Source organism: Chiloscyllium plagiosum, unplaced genomic scaffold (assembly GCF_037043375.1).
Source record: "Chiloscyllium plagiosum isolate Xiang-an unplaced genomic scaffold, Cpla_swu_hap1 HiC_scaffold_5, whole genome shotgun sequence".
Lineage (NCBI taxonomy): Eukaryota > Metazoa > Chordata > Chondrichthyes > Orectolobiformes > Hemiscylliidae > Chiloscyllium > Chiloscyllium plagiosum.
This window is the reverse complement of record NW_028270143.1, coordinates 127,159,725-127,186,257: the sequence shown is the minus strand read 5'-3', so window position 1 is coordinate 127,186,257 and position 26,533 is coordinate 127,159,725. Positions and strand designations below refer to the sequence as shown.

The 26,533-nt window shown below is 49.2% G+C and overlaps 1 pseudogene; it reads left to right on the top strand.

The window, feature by feature from the left end:
* Nucleotides 1–23,424: 23,424 nt before the first annotated feature.
* On the top strand, nt 23,425–24,452 carry LOC148150022 (28S ribosomal RNA; annotated as a pseudogene).
* The last annotated feature ends 2,081 nt before the right edge of the window (nt 24,453–26,533 follow it).

Here is a 26,533-nt window from a genome sequence, read left to right as displayed (position 1 = left end):
TCCGGTTTGACCTCTAACCAAAGATTCACAAACCTGTCAGCCCCAGTCGACCCATCGTCTCCGTCTCCACCTCCTCCTGTCCCCCTTGGTCCAAGAACTCCCCACCAATATTCAGGACCCTACAAAACCTTCCACCTCCCTGACTTTAGTTTCCCCAGCCCCCAATGCCTCATCTTCACCATGGACATCCAGTCCCTGTACACATCCATCTGCCATGACAAAAGGTCTCCAAGTCCTCCATTTCTTCCTCTTCCATCAACCCAACTAGTCCCCCTTCACTGACACAATCATCCGATTGGGTGAACTGCTCCTCACCCTCAACAACTTCTCCTTTGAAACCTCCCACTTCCTTCAGACCAAAGGGGTAGCCATGGGCCCCAGCTATGCCTGACTCTTCAGATACGTGGAAGAGACCATCTTCCAGATACACCAGCACCATTCCCCACGTTATCCCCCCCTACATCGATGACTGTATCAGTACCACCACCACCTTCCACCCCGACCTCAAGTTCACCTGGACTATCCTGGACATCACCTTCCCTTTCCTGAACCTCTCCATCTCCATTTCTGGTGACCGACTCAACACTGACATCTACTACAAACCCACCGACTCCCACAGCTGCCTGGACTACACCTCCTCCCACTCTGCCACCTGCAGAAACGCTATCCCTTACTCCCAATTCCTCCACCTCTGCTGTATCTGCTCCTCGGATCACCAATTCTACCATGGAACATTCCAGATGGCCGACTCCTTCAAAGACCACAATTTCCCCTCCCACATGGTCGACGATGCCCTCCAGCACACCACCTCCATTTCCCACATCTCCGCCCTTGAACTTCACTCCTCCAACCGCAACAAGGACAGAAGTCTCCTGGTCCTCACCTTCCACTCCACCAACTTCCGGATACATCACACCATCCTCTACCATTTCTACCACCGACAAACAGACCCCATCACCAGGGATATATTTTCCTCCCCACCCCTATCAGCATTACAGATGGACTATTCCCTCTGCGACTCCCTTGTTAGGTCCACGCCTCCCCGCCAACCCACCCTCCACTCCCAGCACCTTCCCCTGCCACCGCAAGAGGTGTAAACCCTGTGCCCACACCCAGCTCCCCCCTCATCTCTGTCTAAGGCCCCAAATGATCCTTCCACCTCCGGTAGAGGTTTACCTGGAGTTTCACGCATCATCGATTGAGTCTGTCCCTCTCGCTGCGGTATCCTCTACATTGGGGAAGCAGGACGTTAACTTGGGGAATGTTCCTCCTGCAGAATGTGGGAGGTAAGGGTCACCACTAGTGTCCCTGCTGACTGCATCTGCAGGAAGTGCACCCAACTCCAGCTCCTCGAAAACCATGTTAGGGAACAGGAGCTGGAGCAGGATGAACTTTGGATCATTCAGGACGCGGAGGGGGTAATTGTGAGGAGTTACAGGGAGGTAGTCACACCTCAGGTACAGGAAAAAGGCAGATGGGTTACCATCAGAGGATGGAAAGGGAACCGGCAGGCTGTGCAGGGATCCCCTGTGGCAGGTGATCACTTTGGTGATAGTGACCACAATTTGGTTATGTTTACTTTAGTGATGGAAAGGGATATGTATATACTGCAGGGCAAGAGCTATTGCTGAGGGAAGGGCAATTATAATGCAATTAGGCAATATTTAGGATGCATAGGATGGGGAAGGATACTGCAGGGGATGGGCACAGTTGAAATGTGGATCTTTATCAAGGGACAGCTATTGCGTGTCCTTGATAAGTAGGTACCTGTCAGGCAGGGAGGGAGCGGTCGAGTAAGGGAGCCACGGTTTCCTAAAGAAGTTGAATCTCGTCAAGAGGAAGAAGACGGCTTATGTGAGGATGAGACGTGAAGGCTCAGTTAGAGCAGTTCAGAGTTACAAGTTAGCCAGGAAAGACCGAAAGAGAGAGCTAAGAGGAGCCAGGAGGGGATGACAGAAGTCTTTGGCAGTTAGGATCAAGAAAAACCCTAAAAGCTTTCTATAGGTATATCAGGAATAGAAGAACGACGAGAGAAAGGTTAGGGCCAATCACAGATAGTAGTGGGAAGTTGTGCTTGGAGTCGGAGGAGTTAATGGAAACGCTTAATGAGTATTTTATGTTAGTTTTCACACTGGAAAAACGATGTTATCAAGGAGAATACGGAGATACAGGCTACTAGGCTAGATGGGATTGAGGGGCACAAGGTGGTGGTGTTATCTATTCTTACACTTTCCAGAATTGCTAAATCCCCTGGGCCAGATGGGATTTATCCTAAGATTCTCTGGGAAGACAGGGAGGAGTTTGCAGAGCCTTTGGCTTTGATCTTTATGTCATTATCTACAGGACCTACAGAAGACTGGAGGACAGGAAGTGTTGTCCTCTTGTTCAAGGAGAGGAGAGACAACCCAGGGAACAATGACGTTTTGATGCGTTTTTGGCGCATAGTTTGTGTCGTGCCTCAGTGGCCCCTCTCGGGAAGCTCAGTAACCATGGCTGCTGAGTGACTAAACGACTGAGAAAAAGTACAAAAGGCCGTGGTCCACGCAGACCGGATATCTCGGTATCGGTCTCAAAAAGAATGAGTTTTCCATTGTCAATGGAGCAGTCCGGTTGGGAAATGTCCCGGATAAACAACCTCCCGCAGCCTCATCCACAACGGTGAGCTGTGTTCAAGCATTCAGTTGTAAATGTGTCTGCACTACAAAACTGGCAGCAAGATCAGTCTCAGGTCAAACCGAGACAGTGATCCTGGGACGATGTGTCCTGCCCTACTTGGAGCTGAGCTCGGCTATTCCCCCCTGGGAGCCGGCACGCCCAGTAGGGGATGACACAGACAACATTGTAGAAGGAGCCATGTGGGCGGCCCATCCACCGGATGGGATCAGCATCACCACCCAAACCTTCTACAACAGGGATTATCAAATTTCAAAACAGGGCACAGAGCATTCGGCTAACGAGACCAAAACAGAGACCGATGGTATGACAACAGAGACAGCTGCCTTCATGGAAGGAGTTGTGATCGAGCCAGTGTAGGACAGAACATCTGTCCGAGAGGTAATAATCCATTGCCCCATCGATGGGCTGTTCTGTACAGGCTGTGACACCCTCTTCCCCACGGTGAGCCTGTTCAAGATCCATGTGACCAAGGTGCACAAAGTCAAGAACATCCGGACAAAATGTTCACGCTGCGAGAAAGCAGGAGATTCCCACCCAATCTCCTGCCATTCCCTTCAATCGAACAGTAAGAACCTCCCCCCCCGCAGGGGACTGTAAATGCAGCGTGTGACCAGAGGTTTCCAACCCAGGCAGGACTTGGTCAACACGAGAGGCATCAACATCCCATTCTACAGAATGAAAACACCTCAAAACAGCACCCAAGGTCAAAGGACAAACTGGGGAGAAGGGATCGCATATGGTCACGGGATGAGGTCACACTCCTGAGGGAATTCGGAGGGAGATGTGCAGGATGCTAATTCATTAATAAACCTATCACCAACATCTTTAAAATGAAAATACCCAAACAAACCTCAGACAAACAGAATCCTGACAAACATCTTGACAGAGCTCCAAACCCCAAACGATGTGGGCCTAGCTAATGACTCTCAAATCAGAGGCAGAGAATGTCAGGGATAATTCCGATGATCCAACACCGCGCCAAAGAGCCAACCGCAGAACACCGGCCTCAATCCCTAAGTACAGGGACGTTGACAACCAGCTAACACAAGCTGAGGGGCTCCTGAGTGAGGGACGACCCGGACACTCTGGCCCGAGGGGTTGGACTGATGGAGTGTATTCCCGACCGACTCATGAATAGGAGGGAGAGACAGAATAAATAACAATAAAAACAAGATAAACCAGGTCAAGAAACACAAAAAGACCAGTAACAATCCCGGTGCTAAGTAAAGATGGGCAGCACGTAGCGTGCTTTTCAGAGCGCCACAGCAGCTCTCCAAAACCAACCGGTGCCAGCTAGCTCACGGGATCATGAGGGCACCAACCTCATCCGTATGTCCTCTCCCTATAGAGAAACTGGAGGCATGTTTCCAGGAGAAACGGTCAGTACCGAACCAGAAATCGGACATCAGGAAGTATGCCCCATACAGAGGGAATGGAGGTGACAGATCCTTGATGTAACCCATAGTGGGAGAAGAGGTGGAGACAGCCATCAAGGGGAGAGACCAGCACAGTGCCACTGGACCAGACGGCCTGAAACTGAGTGATAGACGATCCATTCACGAGGAGGAGGAAACCCGTCTACCCTGCCCTCTTCTCCCTGAGGCTAAAATCGAGCACGATACCGGAATCACAGAGTCGAATGGCCTTGATTCCTCAGTGCGAGGATAAAGACCACCTGAAAAATATCGACAACTGGGGGCCAAAACCCATTGGTCTGATGCTGCTGTGACTGTTCAGGAAAATAATGGCAAAACGCCTCAGTGAAAGTGTCAAAATTAACACCAGACCACAGGGGTTTCTAGCAGCCCCTCCCAGGGACAATGAGAACATGGTCATCCTGGAGAACATTAAGGGAGTGAAGCATAACCACAAGGACCTCACAGTGATCTTTGGTTGATCTGGTCAAAGTGTTCAGCTCGGTTGGGTACAAGCTACTGCTCACAGCTTTACAGAGAGCACAACTCCCCAAAGCCTTTGTAGGTCTGATCAAGGATCTCTACACTGGCAACACAAGCATGGTGGAAGGGAATGGTAACTGGACCACCCCAATAAACATGGAGAGGGGCGTTAAACAGGGCGACCCACTCTCACCCGTACTATTCAACATCACTCTGGATCCTCTGGGAAACTCTCTGGAGAGGGCCACCTCAGGGGTCACTGTGCCCCTGGGCGAGAGAAGAGCCAGCTGCTCGACTGTGGCCTTTGTGGATGACATTGCCCTTCTCAGGGACTCACCCCGGAATGGCAAGGAATCTGAAGCTGCTCCAGGCGGACTGTGACCAGACAGGCCTCAGGATTAACATCACAAAGACTTTACATTTAAAAGGAAGACCTTCCTGTACAATCACTTCACAAACTGGAAGCTGCGTAACGAACCGATAGCCTATATAGCCCCAGGTGATATGGAGAAATACCTGGGTGCCCGTATCGACCTGTGGGCAGGTGTGTCGGAAGGAGAATGGGAGGAGAGGCTGAAGACCTGGGTGAAAGGGATTCAGGCAGCATCTCTCCGACCGAGGCAATGACAAGAAATCCTTAAAACACACATCATCCCCAGACTGTATTTCCATCTGACCTTATCCGAAGCATCTCAGTGTACGCTTAAACTGGACCAGATCATCCGTAACACCACTAAAGAATTCCTCCCCCTCCCACATCATCCCGCTGACGGAGTCCTGTACATCAGCAGCAGGAACGGCGGGCTCGGTGTCCCAAAACTGGAACTGCAGATTCCACCCGCGATTGTTCACAAACACGAGGCACGCGAGATGCCCAATGTGGTGGTAACTCGGGCCTCTTGTCAGTATAAAGGAGAATCCAACACAGATACCGCTGTGGGACTGCGAGAGCTCAAGGTCCTTACAGAAATGGAAGATTTCCTCCCCAGCAGCTGTAACGGGAGTGAGGAGGAAATGGACCCCATGACCCACATCCAGGCCATCATGCCAACACCTCCCACCAGCAAACCATCTCCCAGACCATCCATAACCTCATCACCTCAGGGGATCTCCCGTCCACCGCCTCCAACCTCAGACCCACAACCCCACACCACCCGTTTCTAACTCCTGCCCAAAATCCACAAACCTGACTGCCCCGGCCCACCCATTGTCTCAGCCTGCTCCTGCCCCACTGAACTCCTCTCTACATACCTCGACACGGTCCTGTCCCCCTTAATCCAAGAACTCCCAACCTATGTTCAGGACACCATCCATGCCCTTCACCTCCTCCATTATTTTTGCTTCCCCGGTCCCCAACACCTTATCTTCACCATGGACATCCAGTCCCTATACACTTCCATCCACCATCACGAAGGCCTCCAAGCCCTCTGCTTCTTCCTTTCCTGCCGACCCAACCAGCACCCTTCCACTGACACCCTCCTTTGACTGACTGAACTGGTCCCACTTCCTCCAAAGCAAAGGAGTAGCCATGGGCACCCGCATGGGCCCCAGCTATGCCTGCCTCTTCGTAGGATATGTGGAACAGTCCATCTTCCGCAGCTACACTGGCACCATCCCCCATCTTTTCTTCTGCTACATCGATGATTTTATTGGCGCTACCTCGTGTTCGAACGAGGAGGTTGAACAGTTCATCTACTTTAACACCTTCCACCCAGACCTCAAATTTACCTGGACTGTCTCAGACTCCTCCCTCCCCTTCCGAGACCTTTCCATTTCTATCTCGGGCGACCAACTCAACACAGACATCTACTACAAACTGACTGACTCCCACAGCTACCTAGATTACACTTCCTCCCACCATGCCCCCTGTAAAAACGCCATCCCATATTCCCAATTCCTCCACCTCCGCCGCATCTGCTCCCAGGAGGACCAATTCCACTACTGAACAACCCAAATGGCCTCCTTCTTCAAAGACCGCAATTTCCCCTCCGACGGGATCAACGATGCTCTCCACCGCATCTCCTCCACTTCCCGCACCTCCACCCTTGAACCCCGCCCCTCCAATCGCCACCAGGACAGAACCCCAGTGGGTCCTCACCTTCCACCCCACCAACCTCCAGAAATATCGGATCATTCTCCGTCATTTGCGCCACCTCCAAACAGACCCCACCACCAGGGATATATTTCCCCTCCCACCCCTATCAGCATTCAGGAGAGACCACTCCCTCTGTGACTCCCTCGTCAGGTCCACACCCCCCACCAACCCAACCTCCACTCCCGACACCTTCCCCTCCAACCGCAAGTGCAAAACTTGCACCCGCACCCACACCCACACCTCCACCCCCCCCCCCCCCCCCCCCCCCAGGCCCCAATGGATACTTCCATATCCGTCGCAAATTCACCTGCACCTCCACACTCCATTTACTGCATCTGCTGCACCCGATGTGGTCTCCTCTACATTGGGGAGACAGGCCACCTATTTGCGGAATGTTTCAGGGAACACCTCTGGGACACCTGGACCAACCAACCCAACTGCTCCATGGCTGAACACTTTTACTCCCCCTCCCCCAAGGACATGCAGGTCCTTGGCCTCCTCCATCGCCAGACCCTGGCCACACGATGCCTGGAGGAAGAGTGCCTCATCTTCCACCGAGGAACCGTCCAACCACACGGGATGAATGTAGATTTCTCCAGCTTCCTCATTTCCCCTCCCCCCACCTTATCTCAGTCCCACCCCTGGATTCAACACTGCCCTCTTGACCTGCAATCTTCTTCCCGACCTCTCCGCCCCCACCCCCTCTCCGGCCTATCACCCTCACCTCCTTCCACCTATCGTATTCCCAGTGCCCCTCCCCCACCTTTTATCTTAGCCTGCTTGGCACACCAGCCTCATTGCTGAATGGCTTATGCCCGAAACGTTGATTCTCCTGCTCCTCAGATGCTGCCTGGCCTGCTGCGCTTTTCCAGCACCACACTTCAACCCCAATTCACTCAATGCCCTGAATGTTTACGTCATTGAAAGCTTCAGGAAAGGGTCACCCGAAAGATGTAAGAATTGGACCCAGGCAGGGCTCGAGCTGACCCCTCCCCCACTCTCCAGCCCAGAGACCCATCTGGACACAGCCAAGGCAAGACTGCAGCTTCCCCTCCGACTGAGGGAGAGAGGGTGAAAGGAAATGGGAACAGAAGAATTCATTCCAAAGTTTGGAGACACTGTGGTACACCCGCGAGGCTGGGAGTCACATGGATACCACTTTCAGAGATGTTCACACTGTAGCTAAAAAGGGACTAGAACAATGGGGGACTGTGGGAAAAGACCTGCCACCCTGACAACCCACGATAGGCCCACAAAAGCAAAATTGGCCACACTGTACCAAAAAACACCCAGAATTCCCAAGCAGGCTGACAAGCTAAACCAGACAGGCCACACAGACAAAGGAACACACTTCAAGCTCCCACTAACAATGACACAGCTATCCCAAAGCCCTGAGGGCAGTTTCACAACCCAGCAATACCCAAGCCACACAAAGAGCAGGTCAGACCGAGGCAACAGTAAGGGCACTACTCCCAGAACAAGGCAATGGAAACATCTCACCACTTCAGAGACAGTTTGATGTTAGTCAGCAGGACCCTTCTTTCTCAACAAGGTAAGCAAACCTCACATTTTAAATTAGCCCAATCCAGACCTGGCAGCCAGCCCTGCCCTAGCGGGTCAGACCAGAGAAAGGCTGGACAACTGCGGAGGGTGGCCACTATTCTGATCGGCAGCAAATTGGTTTCAGCTGCAGTTTGGAACGAGGGTAGTGGCTCGGTCTGTGGAGGTAGTCACTTGGCTCCTAAATGGTTAGCTCAATTTTCAGCTGACTTGGCTTGGCCTGGCCTGTGGAGAGAGTCTGGTGGGAATGTAAGTTAACTGGCAGCCGGTAATTTGGTATTGAGCAGCGTGGACTGGGCTTGTGGAAGTAGTCAGCTGTGAGAAATTAATTAGCAAAACCTTTTGCAACAAACCTGATTCACCTTGAGCCCAGACTTGTCACAAACCTGTTCTCACCAGGAGAAAGACAGCCAGGCAGAGAAAGTTAGGCACAGTATGTGGAGAGACCACTCATCAAATTCTCGCTTCACTCCTGATAGATTCACAGGTCAAAGGGAACTGACTGGGGCCCCAGCTGTGTTGTCCCTGTCCTGTGTTGTCTCAGTGTGTGTTTCGGGTGTGTCTGCTTGTTCTGCGGTTACTGAGGGCTTGCCTTGTTAATTCCAGGTGCCCCATCTGGCCGTGTTTGGTCAGCGCTGAAGTGTCTGTTTACTTTGTGGTCAGTGATTACACACTCGCTTACCCTTCACTGCTGAACCAGTCACTCACTCACTGTCTGGGTGTTCTGTTAGTTCTGGTGTTTTTTCCTCAAAACCAAAAATATAGCACTTACAAATCGACCCAAGACATCCAGGATGCCATGGAGGCACAGGCCTCCACCCTCAGCCAGGAGGTGCCAGCTGGGGGAGCAGGGCAAACCCAACCACATGGTGAGACCGGCCTGGGGCCAAAAATGAACAGGAGGACCCTGAAAAGGGATGGTCAATATTTAAACTACAAGGTGGTAGGAGATGGTCTTGTTCCCCCCGGGTAACCAGCAGACCCCCGTGCTAAAAGACACGGGACAGCAGGTACGGTCTCCCCTTCACAAGGGACCTTTACTCCTGGTCCCAAGGGCTCCTTCAAGATTGACAAAATTGTCCCATGAGGGATCCCCATAATGGCTGTGTCCAGTAATCACTGTCTCCATGTCTTGCAAAACTTCAGGACATTGCCAAACCCCACCAGCCCCCTAAAGTTAAAGGCCGCAGCAATAAAACCCCAACTGCAGAGACCCCTACGCCCCACAATACCCTAAACTTCCCATACCAGCCCCAGGGGCAGACTCACTGCTGAATGAAGTGGCTGCCTTTGTTATTCCCATCCCCCAGCCCACAGCAGCCACTAAGCAGCCTGACTCACTACCGCTACCCAACCCAGATTATAACCCCAGGGTCACATGCAGCACAGCTGCTGCCCTGAGAAACCAGGGCACTGAATACCAACTTCCTCTTATTATGATTGGACCTACTCCCCTTGATACACCCTGGATCCACACAGAGGTCTGGGCCATGTTGCAAGATGCCCCAAACCCATTGAAACGACCCCTCGTATTTTATAATTGGCTGCTACAAAATTTCCACCATTTACAACTGTCTGCCCCAGGATGTGCAGACCCTGTAACAACTCGCCTATGGTACCCACTGGGTGACCATTTCCCCCCTATCATTAACTTCCCCACCTGACCCTGGGACACTGCTGCAGACCGGGACAGATGGATGGAGGTGGGGAAAAGCCAGTGTAAGACAGCACGCAGACTTTGGTGCTGTTACCCGGTGTCTGCAGAGGACAGACCAGCCCCTGCCAGACTTCATTGCCTGCTTTAGGGAGGTCTGGGACACCTAACAATGACAGAGCACCACAGCTATCCCAAAGCCCCGAGGGCAGTTTCACAACCCAGCAATACCAAAGGCACAGAAAGGACAGGTCAGACAGAGGCACCAGCAAGGGCATTACTCCCAGAACAGGACAATGGAAGCACCTCACCCCTTCAGTGGGGACATGAACAACTACCTCTGAAGGGGAATGGACCCATCTATACTGTCAGGATGTTGCATTGTGTGAAGGAACAGGACATTCACCGATAACTGGTTTCCAATTAGCATCCTTGTAACGAGATTACTCCATTTCCAGATACATTGTAGTTTCCCCATTTGTTAACCAGCCTCATTGTGCAGCATTATAATAAAAACTGGTCCCATCCTCAGCTCTGGGAAGAGAAATTCAGATCTACCTGTACAGACTGTCCGTTCTGTGTCAGCCTGGTCAGTTTCCCTTCCAGCCACAGGGCTTGTAATAAACGGTTTGTCTATTTCACTTAGAGCTGTGCTTTGTGATCTCTAACCTATTGGGCAAATTTCTGACTGGTTTGACACCTGCGACCTTGTTGAGTGGGAGCAGCAGCAGAAGTGACGCGGCCCAGAGTAGTGTTCTCGGGTTTACTACCGGTGCCACAAGATAGCGAGGGGATGATCAGGGAGTGGGTGCAGCTTAACACGTGGCTGTGCAGCTGGTGTAGGAGGGAGGGAGGGCTTCAGATATGTAGAGAATTGGGATGGTGCCTGGGGAAGGTGGGACCTGTACATGAAGGATGGGTTGCATCTGAACTGGAAGGGGACCAATGCCCTGGGTGGAAGGTTTGCTCGAGTGGTTCAGGAGGGTTTAAACTAGTATGGCAGGGAGGTGGGAACCTGAGTTATATACCGGTGGTGAGAGTTGATGGAGATGAGGCATTAGCAAGAGGTCGTGCAGCCAGTGGGAAGGAATTTCCTGGGAAAGAACCAAGGGATGGGTTAAAGTGTGTTTGCTTTAATGCAAGGAGTATCAGGAATAAAAGTGATGAGCTTAGAGCATGGATCAGTATCTGGTGCTATGATGCTGTGGCCATAACAGACGTGGATTTCTCAGGGGAAGAAATGGTTGCTGGATGTTCTAGGGTTTAGAACATTTAAAAAGAATAGGGAGGGGGGAATAAAAGAAGGGGTGCAGCACTGCTAATCAGGAGGGTATCACAGCTACAGAAGTTACCTTTGTCGAGGAGGGTCTGCCTACCGAGTCAGTATGGGTGGAAATTAGGAACAGTAAGGGAGCAGTCACCTCATTAGGGGTTTACTACAGGCCCCCCAATAGCAGCAGGGAGATGGAAGAAAGCATAGGTCGGCAGATTTTGGAAAAGTGTGAATATAGTAGGGTTGTTGTAATGGGTGACTTTAACTTTCCCAATATTGATTGGAATCGCCTTCGAACAGATGGTTTGGAAGGAGCTGTTTTTGTAAGGTGTTCAGGGGGGTTTCCTAACTCAGTACGTTGACAGGCCGACGAGGGGAGAGGCCATTTTGGATTTGGTGCTCGGCAATGAGCCGGGGCAGGTGTCAGATCTTGCGGTGGGAGAGCATTCCGGTGATAGTGACCACAACTGCCTCACATTCTACAAGCAGGCATAATGGGCAGATATTTAATTGGGGAAAAGGAAACTATGATGCTATCAGACATGAGTTGGGAAGCATGGACTGGGAGCAATTGTTCCAAGGAAAGGGCACTATAGACACGTGGAGACTGTTTGTTTAAGGAACAGTTGTTGCGAGTGATGCACAAATGTGTTCCTCTGAGACAAGCAAGAAGGGGTAAGATAAAGGAACCTTATTGGAGGAGCTTCTGGTCAAAAGAAAGAAGACAGTTTATGTAAGGTGGAGGAAGCAAGGGTCAAGCTCAGCTCTAGGGGATTACAGGCAGGCAAGGAAGGAGCTCAAAAATAGTCTGAGGAGAGCCAAGAGGGGGCATGAAAAAGGCTTGGCAGGAAGAATTAGGGAGAATCCAAAGGCATTTTACATGTATGTGAGAAATAAGAGAATGATCAAAGAAAGAGTAGGGCCGATCAGGGATAGCATAGGGAACTTGTGTATAGAGTCTGAGGTAGTGGGGAAGCCCTAGATGAGTTTTCTGCTTCTGTCTTTACTAAAGAAAAGGGCCTTGTAGTGAATGAAACCATTGAGGAGCAGGTAAGCATGCTGGAACAGAGAGATTGAGGAAGCTGATGTGCTGAAGATTTTGACAAAACATGAAGATTGACAAGTCGCCGGGGCCAGACCAGATTTGTCCTCGGCTGGTTTGAGAAGCGAGAAATGTGATTGCTTCGCCGCTTGCGAAGATCTTTGCATCCTCGCTGTCCACCGGAGTTGTACCTGAGGACTGGAGGGAGGCAAATGTAATTCCTCTCTTCAAGAAAGGAAATAGGGAAGTACCTGGTAATTACAGACCAGTCAGTCTCACATCTGTCATCTGCAAGGTGTTAGAAAGGATTCTGAGGGATAGGATTTATGACCATCTGGAAGAGCATGGCTTGATTAAATGCAGTCAGCACGGCTTTGAGAGGGGCAGGTCATGCCTCACAATCTTATTGATTTCTTTGAGGATGTTACTAGACAAGTTGATGAGTCGACCGGTGGATTTGGCGATGTGGACTTCAGCAAGGCATTTGATAAGGTTCCCCAGGTAGGCCTGTTCAGAAGGTCAGGAGAAATGGGATACAGGGAAATTTAGCCGTCTGGATACAGAATTGGCTGGTCAACAGAAGACAGCGAGTGCTAGTGGAAGGAAAGTATTCTGCCTGGAAGTCAGTGGTGAGTGGTGTTCCACAGGGCACTGTTCTTGGGCCTCTACTGTTTGCAATTTTTATTAATGACTTGGATAAGGAGATTGAAGGATGGCTCAGCAAGATTGGAGGTGTCGTTGACAGTATAGAGGACTGTTGTAGGCTGCAGCGGGACATTGACAGGATGCAGAGATGGGCTGAGAGGTGGCAGGTGGAGTTCAACCTGGATAAATGTGAGGTGATGCATTTTGGAAGGTCGAACTTGAAAGTTGAGTACAGGATTAAAGACAGGATTCTTGGCAGTGTGGAGTAACAGTGGGATCTTTGTGCAGGTACCTAGATCCCTTAAAATGGCCACCCAAGTGGACAGGGTTGTTAAGAAAGCATATGGTGTTTTGGCTTTCATTAACAGGGGTATTGAGTTTAAGAGCCGTGAGATCTTGTTGCAGCTCTATAAAACTTTGGTTAGACCGCACTTGGAATACTGCGTCCAGTTCTGGTCACCCTATTATAGGAAAGACGTTGATGCATTGGAGAGGGTTCAGAGGAGGTTTACCAGGATGCTGCCTGGAATGGAGGGCTTATCTTATGAAGAGAGTTTGACTGAGCTCAGACTATTTTCATTGGAAAAAAGGAAGAAAGGGGACCTAATTGAGGTGTACAAAATAAAGAGAGGCAGAGATAGAGTTGATAGCCAGAGACTTTTTCCCAGGGCAGAAATTGTTAACATGGGGGGATCATAGTTTTAAGCTGTTTGGTGAAAAGAGGGGATGTCAGAGGTGGGTTCTTTACGCAGAGAGCATGGAATGTGTTGCCAGCAGCAGTTGTGGAAGCGAGGTCTTTGGGGATATTTAAGAGACTGCTGGACATGCACATGGTCACAGACATTTGAGGGTTCGTACATTAGGTTTACCTTACATGAGGATCAATGGTCGGCATAACATCGTGGGCTGAAGGGCCTGTTCTGTGCTGCACTGTTCTATGTTCTAATATTTATAATACGACTGGTCAATTTAGGAAGCATTTAAATAAATGCAGTGGGATAAAGTCAGTTAGAGTTAAATGTGGTAAATGCGACTGGGAGAATAGTTATCATGCAGTCATGTGTCATTCTGCTAAATGTAATGGTAATAAAGATGTTAAAGAACCAGATAATACCTTCCAATGTGAGGTATGTCCTCTTCAACTTACTACGGCTGTAGGGCTCGGACAGAACGAGAGGCAGATGCATCCTGCAATCAGGAACATTAAAAGGAATCAAAGTAATAATGGAAAGGCAGAGAAACATAAAAAGGGAGGGTGGTCTAGCTTCGAGGCAGAACTGCTACAAAAAGGTTAGAACAAGAGTTTAATAGCTGTAGGAATATTCATAAATTAATTGCTGAAAAGTTAGATTGCAGACTGAATGCTTTATCTGAGAAGCTGAGACGGTGGCCTCTGAGTAAACTAACATTTATTCCCATTGCTGTATTAAGAAAATGTGAATCGTTTAACAACTCTTCAGACAAACTTTTACATGCCTCATTTGCGTTTGAAGGGACGAGTATAACAAAAAGTGGAAAATTGGAGTAATTTAAAAAGGTATTGAAAGAAATCTGGAATCCACATTTAATCAGCCAATCGGAAGAAAGAACGAGTGTCAATGATGGAGAATCTAATAAAGGAATGAAGAATACAGCATTAGGAATGATGTTAAATGGAGAGAATTGGAGCTGCAGAAGTGGATGGCCTTGCCCTGTCAGGGCGCAGGTATTCGTTATTTTAAAAAACAATAAAATCTCCAACAATTGGTCGAAAGGATTACAACATACGAAGACCTCGAAAGTGATTAATTCGATCCTTTTCAGAACAAACCTGTATCCAACCAGGGCGGGTGTTATCATACGGGAGGCCATTTAGCAGCAAGAGCTGGAGGAGATGCAACGAAGGGACTGAGACTATCGCGCACACACACACACACACACACGTCGGGTTGGTGCCCAGGTGTGAAAATATGGGAATTAAAAATGGCATAATAGAATAGTGGAAGTAGTAACTAAATTCATAAAAACTAAAGGATGGACTACGGATATTGAACCCCGTATTAAAGGATAATGGAGGAAATCCGTGGATACCAGATATAATATTTAAGAAGGATAATCATATTATTGTGGTAGGTGTAACAATTGTGAAGGATAACGAAGAGAATTCACTAGAACAAGCTTGGGATGAAAAAGATGGAAAATACAAAAATTATGGATCTTGTTAAAAGGAGCCAGTATATCTAAACTAACTCTGCAGGGGCATGGGAACCGAGACTGTAGCTTTAGGGTGCAGGACCTGGAGTGTAGGGAGGTTAGGAACATGGCATCAATCTCAAAGGAGGGTGCCTGTAACAGGAAAGTGGCTTGAAGTGTGTATACTTCAATGCAAGAAGTATACGAAATAAGGTAGGTAAACATGCAGTGTGGGTTGGTACCTGGGACTTCGATGTTGTGGCTATTACGGAGACATGGGTAGAACAGGGACAGGATTGGCTGTTGCAGGTTCCAGGGTTTAAATGTTTTAGTAGGGTCAGAAGTGGGGGTAAAAGAGGGGGAGGTGTGGCATTGCTTGTCAAAGATAGTATTACAGCGGTGGAAAGGACGATGGACGAAGACTCACCTTTCCTATTCCTAACCTCAGCCCAAACTACCTCAGATGGCGAGGTCACCCTGTTAGGAGTTTTCTACAGGCCTCCTAATAGTCCTAGAGACATAGAAGAAAGGATTGCGAGGATGATTCAGGAGAAGAGTGAAAGTAATAGTGTGGTTGTTATGGGGGACGTTAACTTTCCAGATATTGACTGGGAAAGCTATAGCTCGAGTTCGTTAGATCGGTCGGTGTTTGTCCAATGTGTGCAGGAGGGTTTCCGGACACAGTACGTAGACAGGCCAACAAGAGGTGAGGCCATACTGGATTTGGTTCTGGGTCACGAACCAGGCCAGGTTTTAGAATTGGAGGGAGATGAGCACTTTGGGGACAGTGACCACAATTCGGTGACTTTTACTCTAGTGATGGAGAGGGATAAGTGTGCACTGCAGGGCAAGAGTTATAGCTGGGGGCAGGGAAATGATGATGCGGTGAGGCACGACCTAGGATGCATGGCTTGGAAAAGTAGGCTTCAAGGGAAGGGCGCAATTGATATGTGGAACTTGTTCAAGGAGCAACTATTGAGTGTCCTTGATAAGTATGTACCTGTCAGGCAGGGAGGAAAGGGTCGTGTGAGGGACCCGTGGTTTAATAAGGAATTGGAATCCCTTGTTAAATGGAAGAGGGCGGCCTATGTAAAGATGAGACGTGAAGGTTCAATTGGGGCGATTGAGAGTTATAAGGTAGCCAGGAAGGACCTGAAGAGAGAGCGAAGAGCAGCAAGGAGGGGACATGAAAAGTCCTTAGTTGGTAGGATTAGGGAAAACCCTAAGGCTTTCTATAGGTATGTCAGGAATAAAAGAATGACTAGGGTAGGAATAGGTCCAGTCAAGGATAGTAGTGGGAAGTTGCGTGTGGAGGCTGAAGAGATTGAGGAACACTGAATGAATACTTTTCGTCAGTATTCACTCAGGAACAGGAAATCGTTGACGATGTGAATACTGAGTCACAATTAAGTAGAATGGACGGCTTTGAGGTATGTAGGGAAGAGGTGTTGGAAATTCTGGAAAGGGTGAAAATAGATAAGTCCCCTGGGCCTGATGGCATTTATCCTAGGATTCTCTGGGAAGCAAGGGAGGAGATTGCAGAGCCATTGGCCTTGATTTTTACATCCTCGTTGTCTACAGGAATAGTGCCAGAAGACTGGAGGATAGCAAATGTGGTTCCCTTGTTCAAGAAGGGGAGTAGGGATAACCCTACTAACTATAGGCCGGTGAGTCTCACTTCTGTTGTGGGCAAAGTCTTCGAGAGAATTGTAAGGGATAGAATTTATGAACACCTGAATAGGAATAATGTGATCAAGGATAGTCAGCATGGTTTTGTGAAGGGCAGGTCGTACCTCACAAGCCTTATTGAAGTCTTTGAGAAGGTGACTAAGGAGGTAGATGAGGGTAAAGCGGTAGATGTGGTATGTATGGATTTTAGTAAGGCGTTTGATAAGGTTCCCCATGGTAGGCTACTGCAAAAAATACGGACGTATGGCATTGAGGGAGAGTTGGATGTTTGGATTAGGAATTGGCTGGCTGGAAGAAGACAGAGGGTAGTAGTTGATGGTAAAGGTTCATCTTGGAGTGCAGTTACTAGTGGTGTTCCGCCAGGATCTGTTTTGGGACTATTGCTGTTTGTCATTTTTATGAATGACCTGGAGGAGGGGCTAGAAGGTTGGGTGAGCAAGTTTGCGGATGATACGAAAGTCGGTGGAGTTGTTGACAGTGAGGAAGGATGTGTCAGGTTATAGCGGGATATAGATAAGCTGCAGAGCTAGGCAGAAAGGTGGCAAATGGAGTTCAATGTAGGTAAGTGTGAGGTGATTCACTTTGGTAAGAGTAACAAGAAGATGGGGTACTGGGCTAATGGTCGGATACTTGGTAGTGTGGATGAGCAGAGGGATCTTGGTGTCTATGTACACAGATCCCTGAAAGTTGCCACCCAGGTAAATAGTGCAGTGAAGAAGGCATATGGCGTACTGGCTTTTATTGGTAGAGGAATTGAGTTCCGGAGTCCTGAGGTCATGTTGCAGTTGTATAAGACTCTGGTGCGGCCACATCTGGAGTATTGTGTGCAGTTTTGGTCGCCATACTATAGGAAGGATGTGGAGGCACTGGAACGGGTGCAGAGGAGGTTTACTAGGATGTTGCCTGGTATGGTAGGAAGATCGTATGAGGAAAGGCTGAGGCACTTGGGGCTGTTTTCATTGGAGAAAAGAATGTTTAGGGGTGACTTGATAGAGGTGTACAAGATGATTAGCGGTTTAGATAGGGTTGACCATGAGAACCTTTTTCCACGTATGGAGTCAGCTATTACGAGGGGGCATCGCTTTAAATTAAGGGGTGGGAGGTATAGAACATAGAACATAGAAGAATACAGCGCAGTACAGGCCCTTTGGCCCTCGATGTTGCGCCGATCCAAGCCCACCTAACCTATACTAACCCACTATCCTCCATATACCTATCCAATGCCCGCTTAAATGCCCATAAAGAGGGAGAGTCCACCACTGCTGCTGGCAGGGCATTCCATGAACTTACGACTCGCTGAGTGAAGAACCTACCCCTAACTTCAGTCCTATATCTACCCCCCCTTAATTTAAAGCTATGCCCCCTTGTAATACCCGACTCCATACGCGGGAAAAGGTTCACACTGTCAACCCTATCTAACCCCCTAATCATCTTGTACACCTCAATCAAGTCACCCCTAAACCTTCTTTTCTCTAATGAAAACAGCCCCAAGTGTCTCAGTCTATCCTCATACGATCTTCCTTCCATACCAGGCAACATCCTGGTAAACCTCCTCTGCACCCGTTCCAGTGCCTCCACATCCTTCCTATAGTATGGCGACCAAAACTGCACACAATATTCCAGATGTGGCCGCACCAGAGTCTTATACAACTGCAACATGACCTCAGGACTCCGGAACTCAATTCCTCTACCAATAAAAGCCAGTACGCCATATGCCTTCCTCACCGCACTATTTACCTGGGTGGCAACTTTCAGAGATCTGTGTACATGGACACCAAGATCCCTCTGCTCATCCACACTACCAAGTATCCGACCATTAGCCCAGTACCCCATCTTTTTGTTATTCTTCCCAAAGTGAATCACCTCACATTTAGCTACATTGAATTCCATTTGCCACCTTTCTGCCCAGCTCTGCAGCTTCTCTATATCCTGCTGTAACCTGCCACATCCTTCCTCACTGTCAACAACTCCTCCGACTTTCGTATCATCCGCAAACTTGCTCACCCAACCTTCTAACCCCTCTTCCAGGTCATTTATAAAAATGACAAACAGCAATGGTCCCAAAACAGATCCTTGCGGGACACCGCTAGTGACGGCACTCCATGAAGAAACTTTGCCATCAACTACTACCCTCTGTCTTCTTCCATCCAGCCAATTCCTAATCCAAACCTCCAACTCACCCTCAATGCCATATCTCCGTATTTTCTGCAGTAGCCTACCATAGGGAACCTTATCAAACGCCTTACTAAAATCCATATATACCACATCTACCGCTTTCCCCTCATCAACCTCCTTCGTCACCTTTTCAAAGAATTCAATAAGGTTTGTGAGGCACGACCTGCCCTTCACAAAACCATGCTGACTATCCTTGATCACATTATTCCTATCCAGATGTGCATAAATCCTATCCCTTACAATTCTCTCTAAGACTTTGCCCACAACAGAAGTGAGACTCACCGGCCTATAGTTACTAGGGTTATCCCTACTCCCCTTTTTGAACAAGGGAACCACATTTGCTATCCTCCAGTCTTCTGGCACTACTCCTGTAGACAAAGGACAGATGTTAGGGGTAGATTCTTTACTCAGCGAGTCGTGAGTTCATGGAATGCCCTGCCAGCAGCAGTGGTGGGCTCTCCCTCTTTATGGGCATTTAAACGGGCATTGGATAGGCATATGGAGGATAGTGGGCTAGTGTAGGTTAGGTGGGCTTGGATCAGCGCAACATCGAGGGCCGAAGGGCCTGTACTGCGCTGTATTTTCTATGTTCTATGTTTCTTTGTTCTATATCTTTCTACGGATTGGTGACGGGATCCCGAGGCAAATGGTTCAATAAAAATAAAACTGATGAAGGATCTCGGGATCGTAACATTGAAGACATTTGCACAGAATATCACCAATCTGGTTTTATCCTGGACTCTCGAGCTGCTTCGCATTTTCATGGCTCTTTAATGGACTCTATTAGGTTCACTACTGGACATAATTGATTTAAGTTTTAGATAGTATTTTAATGTTAGATGGATTATAGTAATAAAGTTATTTGTTTTTGGATCACAGTCATGGTGGTGGGTAGTTAGGCTGAATAAAATTAACTCTTCACCTGCCAGCACAACAGGTGATGAGGAGTTGGGTGGTGAGTCTGTCCATGGAATAACCCCGGCTCAATCCCCACTTGGTTCAGCTCTATAATGACCGACCCCGTTCCCTTTAACATCTGGCTGTGGTTAGCTCGACAGGAGTTACTTTTATGTTGACGAGCGATGGAATAACTCGAAATGGACACAATCCATTCTGATGGTGAGTGCAAAAATAGCCTCGTCATCTAATTACCGACCATGACGTTTTCACGTAGTTTAGCTGTGAAAAGTCATACATGTTTAAAACCCGCAACAAGGTCCATCTCAGTACAAACCGAGACAAGGACCTCGAGACGTTACCTCCTGCCTTATTTGGAGCTGAGACTGGACACCCCTCTCAGGGAGCTGGCTCACCCAGTAATGGATGACCCAGACAGCGTCGAGGAAGGGACCGTAAGGGCGGCCCACCCTAAAGGTGAGGCAAGCATAATGACCCAAACCTTCTACAACAGAAGTTAGCAAGACTCAATACAGGGCACAGAGTACAAAAAGACTACAAACAAAACTGGCGAGGAGACAGAGACAACAGCCTTCATGGAAGGAGTTGTTATCGAGCCAGTCTACGACAGAACATCTGTCCCAGAGGTAATTATCCACGACCCCGTCGATGGGCTGTTCTGCAAGGACTGCAACACCCTCTTCCCCATGGTGAGCCTGTTCAAGACTCATTTGACTGAAGTGCACAGAGTAAAGAACATTCGAACAAAATGTTCCCGCTGTGACAAAGCGGGAGAATATCGTGCAATCGTCTGCCACTGTCCAACATGCAAAGGCAAGAAACAATCCCCAACAGGGGACTCTGCATGCAGCGCGTGTGACCAACTGTTTTCTACTCAGTCAGGCCTTGGTCAGCACGAGGGACACAGACACCCTATTCTAGGGAATGAAAAACTCCTCAAACCTGCATCCAAAGTCAAGGGCAAATCTGGGAGAAGTGATCGCGTAAGGTCACAGGAGGAGGTGGCACTCCTGAGGGACCTGGAAGGGAGATTTGCAGGATGCAAGTTTATAAATAAATCCATCGCCAGCATCCTTAAATCATTTACACCAAAACAGATCTCAGATAAACACAGACTCCTGGCAAACACCCCGACAGAGTTCCCGACCCCAAACGAGTCAATGACATTTATAGACTCGCACGAATCAGAGGCAGAGAGTGTCCAGGAATGTTCCAACGATCAAAACCTGTGCCGTAGAGCCGGCCGAAGAACACCAGCTTCAATCCCTAAACACAGGGACGTAGGTGACCAGTGTACACTAGATGTGGAGCTCTTGAGCATGAGGAATGACCCAGACCCCCTTGCCCTCAGGGTGGGACGAGTGGAAAGCATTACTAAACTGCTAATGAATAGTAGCAAAGGACAGAGCAAATGCAAGAGGCCTCAAAAAGATCAGGCCAAACGAGACAAAGAGACCGGTAACAACACCGGAGCTAAAAAACGATGGGCAGCACGTGGAGCGCTGTTTAGAGCGACCTAGCAGCTCTACAAAATAAACCGACACCAATTAGCTCGAGAGATCATGGGGGCGCTGACCTCACCCACTTGTCCTCCCTCAAAAGGGGAATTGGAGACATGTTTCCGCAAGAATCTGTCATTACCAAACCTGAAATCTGACAGAAATAAGTACACCTCATGCACCAGTAAAGTTGATGGGTCCTTGATGAAACCCATAGAGGGAGAAGAGGTTGAAGCAGCCATCAAGGGGCTAGAGGAGAACAATGCCACTGGGCCAGACAGCCTGAAACTGCAGAACATAAGAGCAATCCGTGAACAAGAGGAAAACTGTCTACCCCACCTCATCTCCCTGTGGCTAAAATCGAACACGATACCCGATTCACTGAAACAGAGAGTCAGAGTGTGCTGATTCCTCAGTGTGAGGATAAGGACCACCTGTAAAACATTGACAACTGGTGACCAATAACTAATCGGTCCAATGGTGCTGAGACTGTTCACCAAAATAATGGCAAAACACCTCAGTGAAACAGTCAAAATAAACCCCAGGCAAAAGGGGTTCCCAGCAGCCCCTCCCCAGGCAATGAGAACATGACCATCCTTGAGAACATTACGGGAGTGAAGCATAATCCCAAGGACCTCACAGTTGTCTTTGTCGATCTGGTGAAAGTGTTCGACTCTGTTGGGCACAAACTATTAATCACAGCTTTACAAAGAGTCAAACTCCCCAAAGCCTTTGTAGGTCTGATCAAAGACCTCAACACTGGCAACACAACAGTGGTGGAAGGGAATGGTAACTGTACCACCCCAATAAACATGGAGAGGGGCGTTAAACAAGGTGACCCGCTCTCTCCAATACTATTTAACATCGCTTTGGATGAGTTGGTATACTCTGGAGGGGGCCACCTCAGGGGTCACTGTGCCCCTTGCCCAGAGAAGAGACAGCTGCTCGACTTTGGCCTTCGTGGATGACCCACATCCAGACCATCGTGCCAACACTCCAGGGAGGCAGGCGCTGGGTGACAGAAACCACCCGACAGGGATGCAGGACGGGGAGGGGGGGAATTTAAAAAGTGGCAAAAACTGGAATGGCAAGGGGCAGGCAGCCAGTACTTTAGAGACAACAAGATCTCTAACTCATGGTTAAAAGCAGCAAACCAGCAAAACCCCCCTCGGTTTATAAACAGCTTGCTCCTACGGTGTCATCTATACCCGACAAGAGCCACCCTGTCAAGGGGAAGACCAAATAGAAACAAAACCTGCCCAAGGTGTGAGACTGATCGAGACACATCTCCCCCATCTCACGTTGCTGCCCATTTGTAAAGAGCGCTCGGATTAAACGCCGTAATAAGATCGCTGACCAGTAACAAAAACATGTCTGAGTACGGCTGGACATCGTAGGTGGAGCCCAGATTGTTCACAAAAGATGGCTCCCGACGGAAACCCGATCCTATATTTAGGAAAGAGCAGAAGATGGCGGTAGTTGATGTCACAGTGTGGTCCGAGAATGACAGGAAAACGCTGGAAATGGCGTGGCATGAGAGAAAAAAAAAAGAGAGAAATACAAACACCTGAATGCCGAGATAACGGAATTGCCAGGAGGCTGGGAACCCAAGCACTTCAGCTTCGGGATGGGCACACGAGGCAAGTGGCCGGGCTGGAATAACAGCCTCAGGAAATTCCTCGGCATCGAGAGATTTGAGATCTTCACCCAAATTACATCAAGACTCACTTTATCACTGACACTCGACTTGTTACAAGCCTTCAATGATAAGTGAGCAAACCACTGCTCGACTGTGGTAACACCGAGACAAGGATTGGCAAACCCCCAAAACTTTTTTAAAAAGGGGGCCATTAACACCAAGGCAGGTCGGAGACCCCAACTAACGATAAACCAGAGTCTCATAACACCAGTACCACCCCGACCCTTGGCCTGTGGTGATGCTCGAGAGTCCAAAACATTGACCAGCGATGTAGAGACTCAAAAAAAAGAAAGGCATTCCTGAGAGAGAGTGTTTCAAAATAGCTAAATGCCTCGTCATCTAATTAGTGACGTGCATGAACGGGTGAACGAGATTCCCACTGTCCCTACCTACTATCTCGTGAAACCACAGCCAAGGGAATGGGCTTGGCAGAGTTAGTGGGGAAAGAAAACCCTGTTGAGGTTGACTGTAACCTGGCGCTGTGAAGAAACTGGAGAGGTGGAGAAAAACTGGGAGGCTTCAGCCGCTGCTAAAATCCCACTGCTCTGATCGTTTTCTCACCTACCTGGTGAGGCGGGGAGGCGAGCCCTGAGGGGGAGGGGGTCTCTCATTCCTGGTGGGAATCGCCTGGGTATGACCCAGGGACAGTGACAGGTGGGGAGTTGGACTGGGGGGTGGGGGTGGGGGTACACCTGTCACACCGTAACACAGGGGTCCTAAGGTGAGCACAGGGAGGACAGAAACCTCCCGTAGAGCAGAAGGACAAAAGCTGGCTTGATCATGATTTTCAGTCAGAGTACAGACCGTGAAAGTGGGGCCTCACATTCGATGACCTTTAGGGTTTGAATCAGGAGGGGTCAGAAACATTCCCACAGCGATGACTGGCTTGTGGTGACCAAGAGTTTGTAGCGACATCGTTGTTTGATCCTTCAATGTCCTTCCTATCGTCGTGAAGCAGAATTCACCAAGTGTTGGATTGTTCACCCACTAATAGGGAACGTGAGCTGGGTTTAGACCGTCCTGAGACAGGTTAGTTTTACCCAACTGATGTTGTGTTGTTGCAATAGTAATCCTGCTCAGTACGAGAGGAACCGCAGATTCAGACAGTTGGTGTATGTGCTTGGCTGAGAAGCCAACGGTACGCAGTTACCATCTGTGGGATTATGACTGAACGACTCGAAGGCAGAATCCTGCCTAAACGTAACGCTCCCCTAGCGCCGCGGATCACTGGTTGGCCTGGGATAACCGACTCCGGTCGGTGTGTAGTGCTGTTTGATTCTGGTCTGGAGAACGGCCGTATGGGTGCTGCCTCCCTCCTTTAAATCACACCTCATGTTCATGGGGAACCTGGTGCTAAATCATTCGGAGACGACCTGGTTCTGGCTCAGGGTTTTGTAGGTAGCAGAGCAGCGACCTCACTGCAATCTATTGAAAGTTATCCCTTTGGTCTTTACCGTGTGCATGAACGTTTACTCCTACGCACACTCGTACACACCCATCCATTACCTCGGCTTTTGCTAGGGCCCCAAATCGAACCAGATGCCCTGCCGACCGTTCAACACCCACAGGAGCTCCACCTCTTCCCCCCCCCACAAGGGGAGGTGTTGGTGCGTGGGCCTGCCCGGGGGTGGCAGTAACAGCAGTCTGGTGAGGGTCACAGTGGGATGTGTGGAGACAAGGGCGATGTGTGGGGGGGGTCGGACATCTTCCAACACTCTTCCTTACCATATCACCTCGGCACCCTGGTGCCTGACTGTTGTCTGTGCCTTTCCCTGACCAGAAGCAGTCACCCGATGCTGCCAGATCGGTGCGGGGAGTGTGGGTCGTGTCACCCACTGGTCATGGGTCCATGGCACGTGGCAGGAGGGTAGCAGGTGCCTGCAAACAGGTCACAGGTCAACCCAGTTTTGTTCCCTCCCCCACCTTCCCTCTTTGTTTTTGAAGAAGGTCAGTTACCGAGTTCCCTCAGAATACCACCCTGACTTCACTAATTTGCAGCTGCGACTGGTTTCAATTAATGTCAGGGGTTTAATTTTCCCCCAGGGGAGCATGCCCTGGTGAGGTGGCTGTGTAAGGAGTGCCTAGTGAAGGGGTGGAATCTGAATTTGGAGGCCTTTGGGAGTTGCAGGGCCGGAAGGAGCTGGATTTGAAGCATGTATTTGGCTCGAGTGAAACCAGTGATGGGTTCAGGCTGAGGGTTAGAGTTCAGTTGACACTTAGGATTAGGTTTAGGATTCATTTCAGAAGGGAACGAATCAGAGACTTCCAAAGGACTTGGAGACTTCCAGACCAGGTAGCGCCGTCAGGTTCAGTCCGGAGAATCTGCCAACGGTGTTCCCGTCCAATCTGGGCTGCAGCCCGTGTGCTGAGTGCGTTTCAGTGATTTCCCAAGGTAGGAAGGGTTCCATCTCTGCAAGGGAGCAAATCCAGGACCTTACACCACCTGGGAGACTTCCAGGGCAGCTAGCAATGCCAGAGGTGGTCCGGTCGGTGTGAAAACGGTGTGTACAGCTGGTGGGGAGTGGGGGCTGTCTTCTGATCCACACTCACCCATGTTCCACTGTGGGAAGTGGTCTGTTTCATAAAGAGAACATGGGTCTGAAGAGGTGAAGTGAGTAACCAGCACAGCTTAGGAAAAGGTTTGAAAAGTATCAAATCACTAACCAGAAAGACTGAGAAAAAGTGTCTGAAAATGCCCAATGAGTAACCGGAAAAGCTTAGAAAAATGTTTGAAAAATGTCAGAGGACCAGCCTGGAAAACTTGGGAAGAATGGCCGAAAACGTGCAGCTTGGAAGTTTTGAAAATCATTGGGAGAGGTGTTGAAAAAGGACAAGTCAGTAACCAGGAAAAAACAAACGTTTTCATACTTTTCAGAAAAATGTTCCAAGTGGCAGCGGAGGAAAATTCCCACCAGCGGGAAAAATCCAAAATCCCATACTGTAAATATGTTCTGAGGTGCCGTGTGACAGGGGGGGGGGGGGAGGGGGGGGGGGGGGGGGGCGGGGGTTCAGTCTGGTCGATGTCCTGCTGTCGTTAAGTGGCTGCAGCCTGAAAACGAACTCTCTCTAGTTGTGGAAGTCTCACTGGGGAAATATCCAAACCTGTCTGACCTCTCACCTTCATCCCCACGTTCACACAACCACCTGATGAAGGAGCTTCCAATTAAACATGTTGGACTATAACCTGGTGATGTGAGATTTTTACCTATGAGCTGTTACCTCCACGCGAGCAGGGAGATGGTGCCTGGGTTTACGGTTCCATCTGGGTGACGACACCTCGGACATCACAGGGACATGTGCAAGGAATTTCCAACTCCTTGTTGGAAACAGTGGAAACCTCCACAGAGAGGATCTCCAAATGGGGAACTCAGGACCAAAGCCAGATCCACACAAATGACATTTCCTTCTCTTGCTAACGTTGCACCCCACTGTTAAGGAAAGGAGTAAGGCAAATGTCAGGAAATTACAGGCGGATTCCCCTGACCTCAGTCATTGTTCAGATTTTGAGTCCATTGTGAACAATGAGATTTCTGATTAG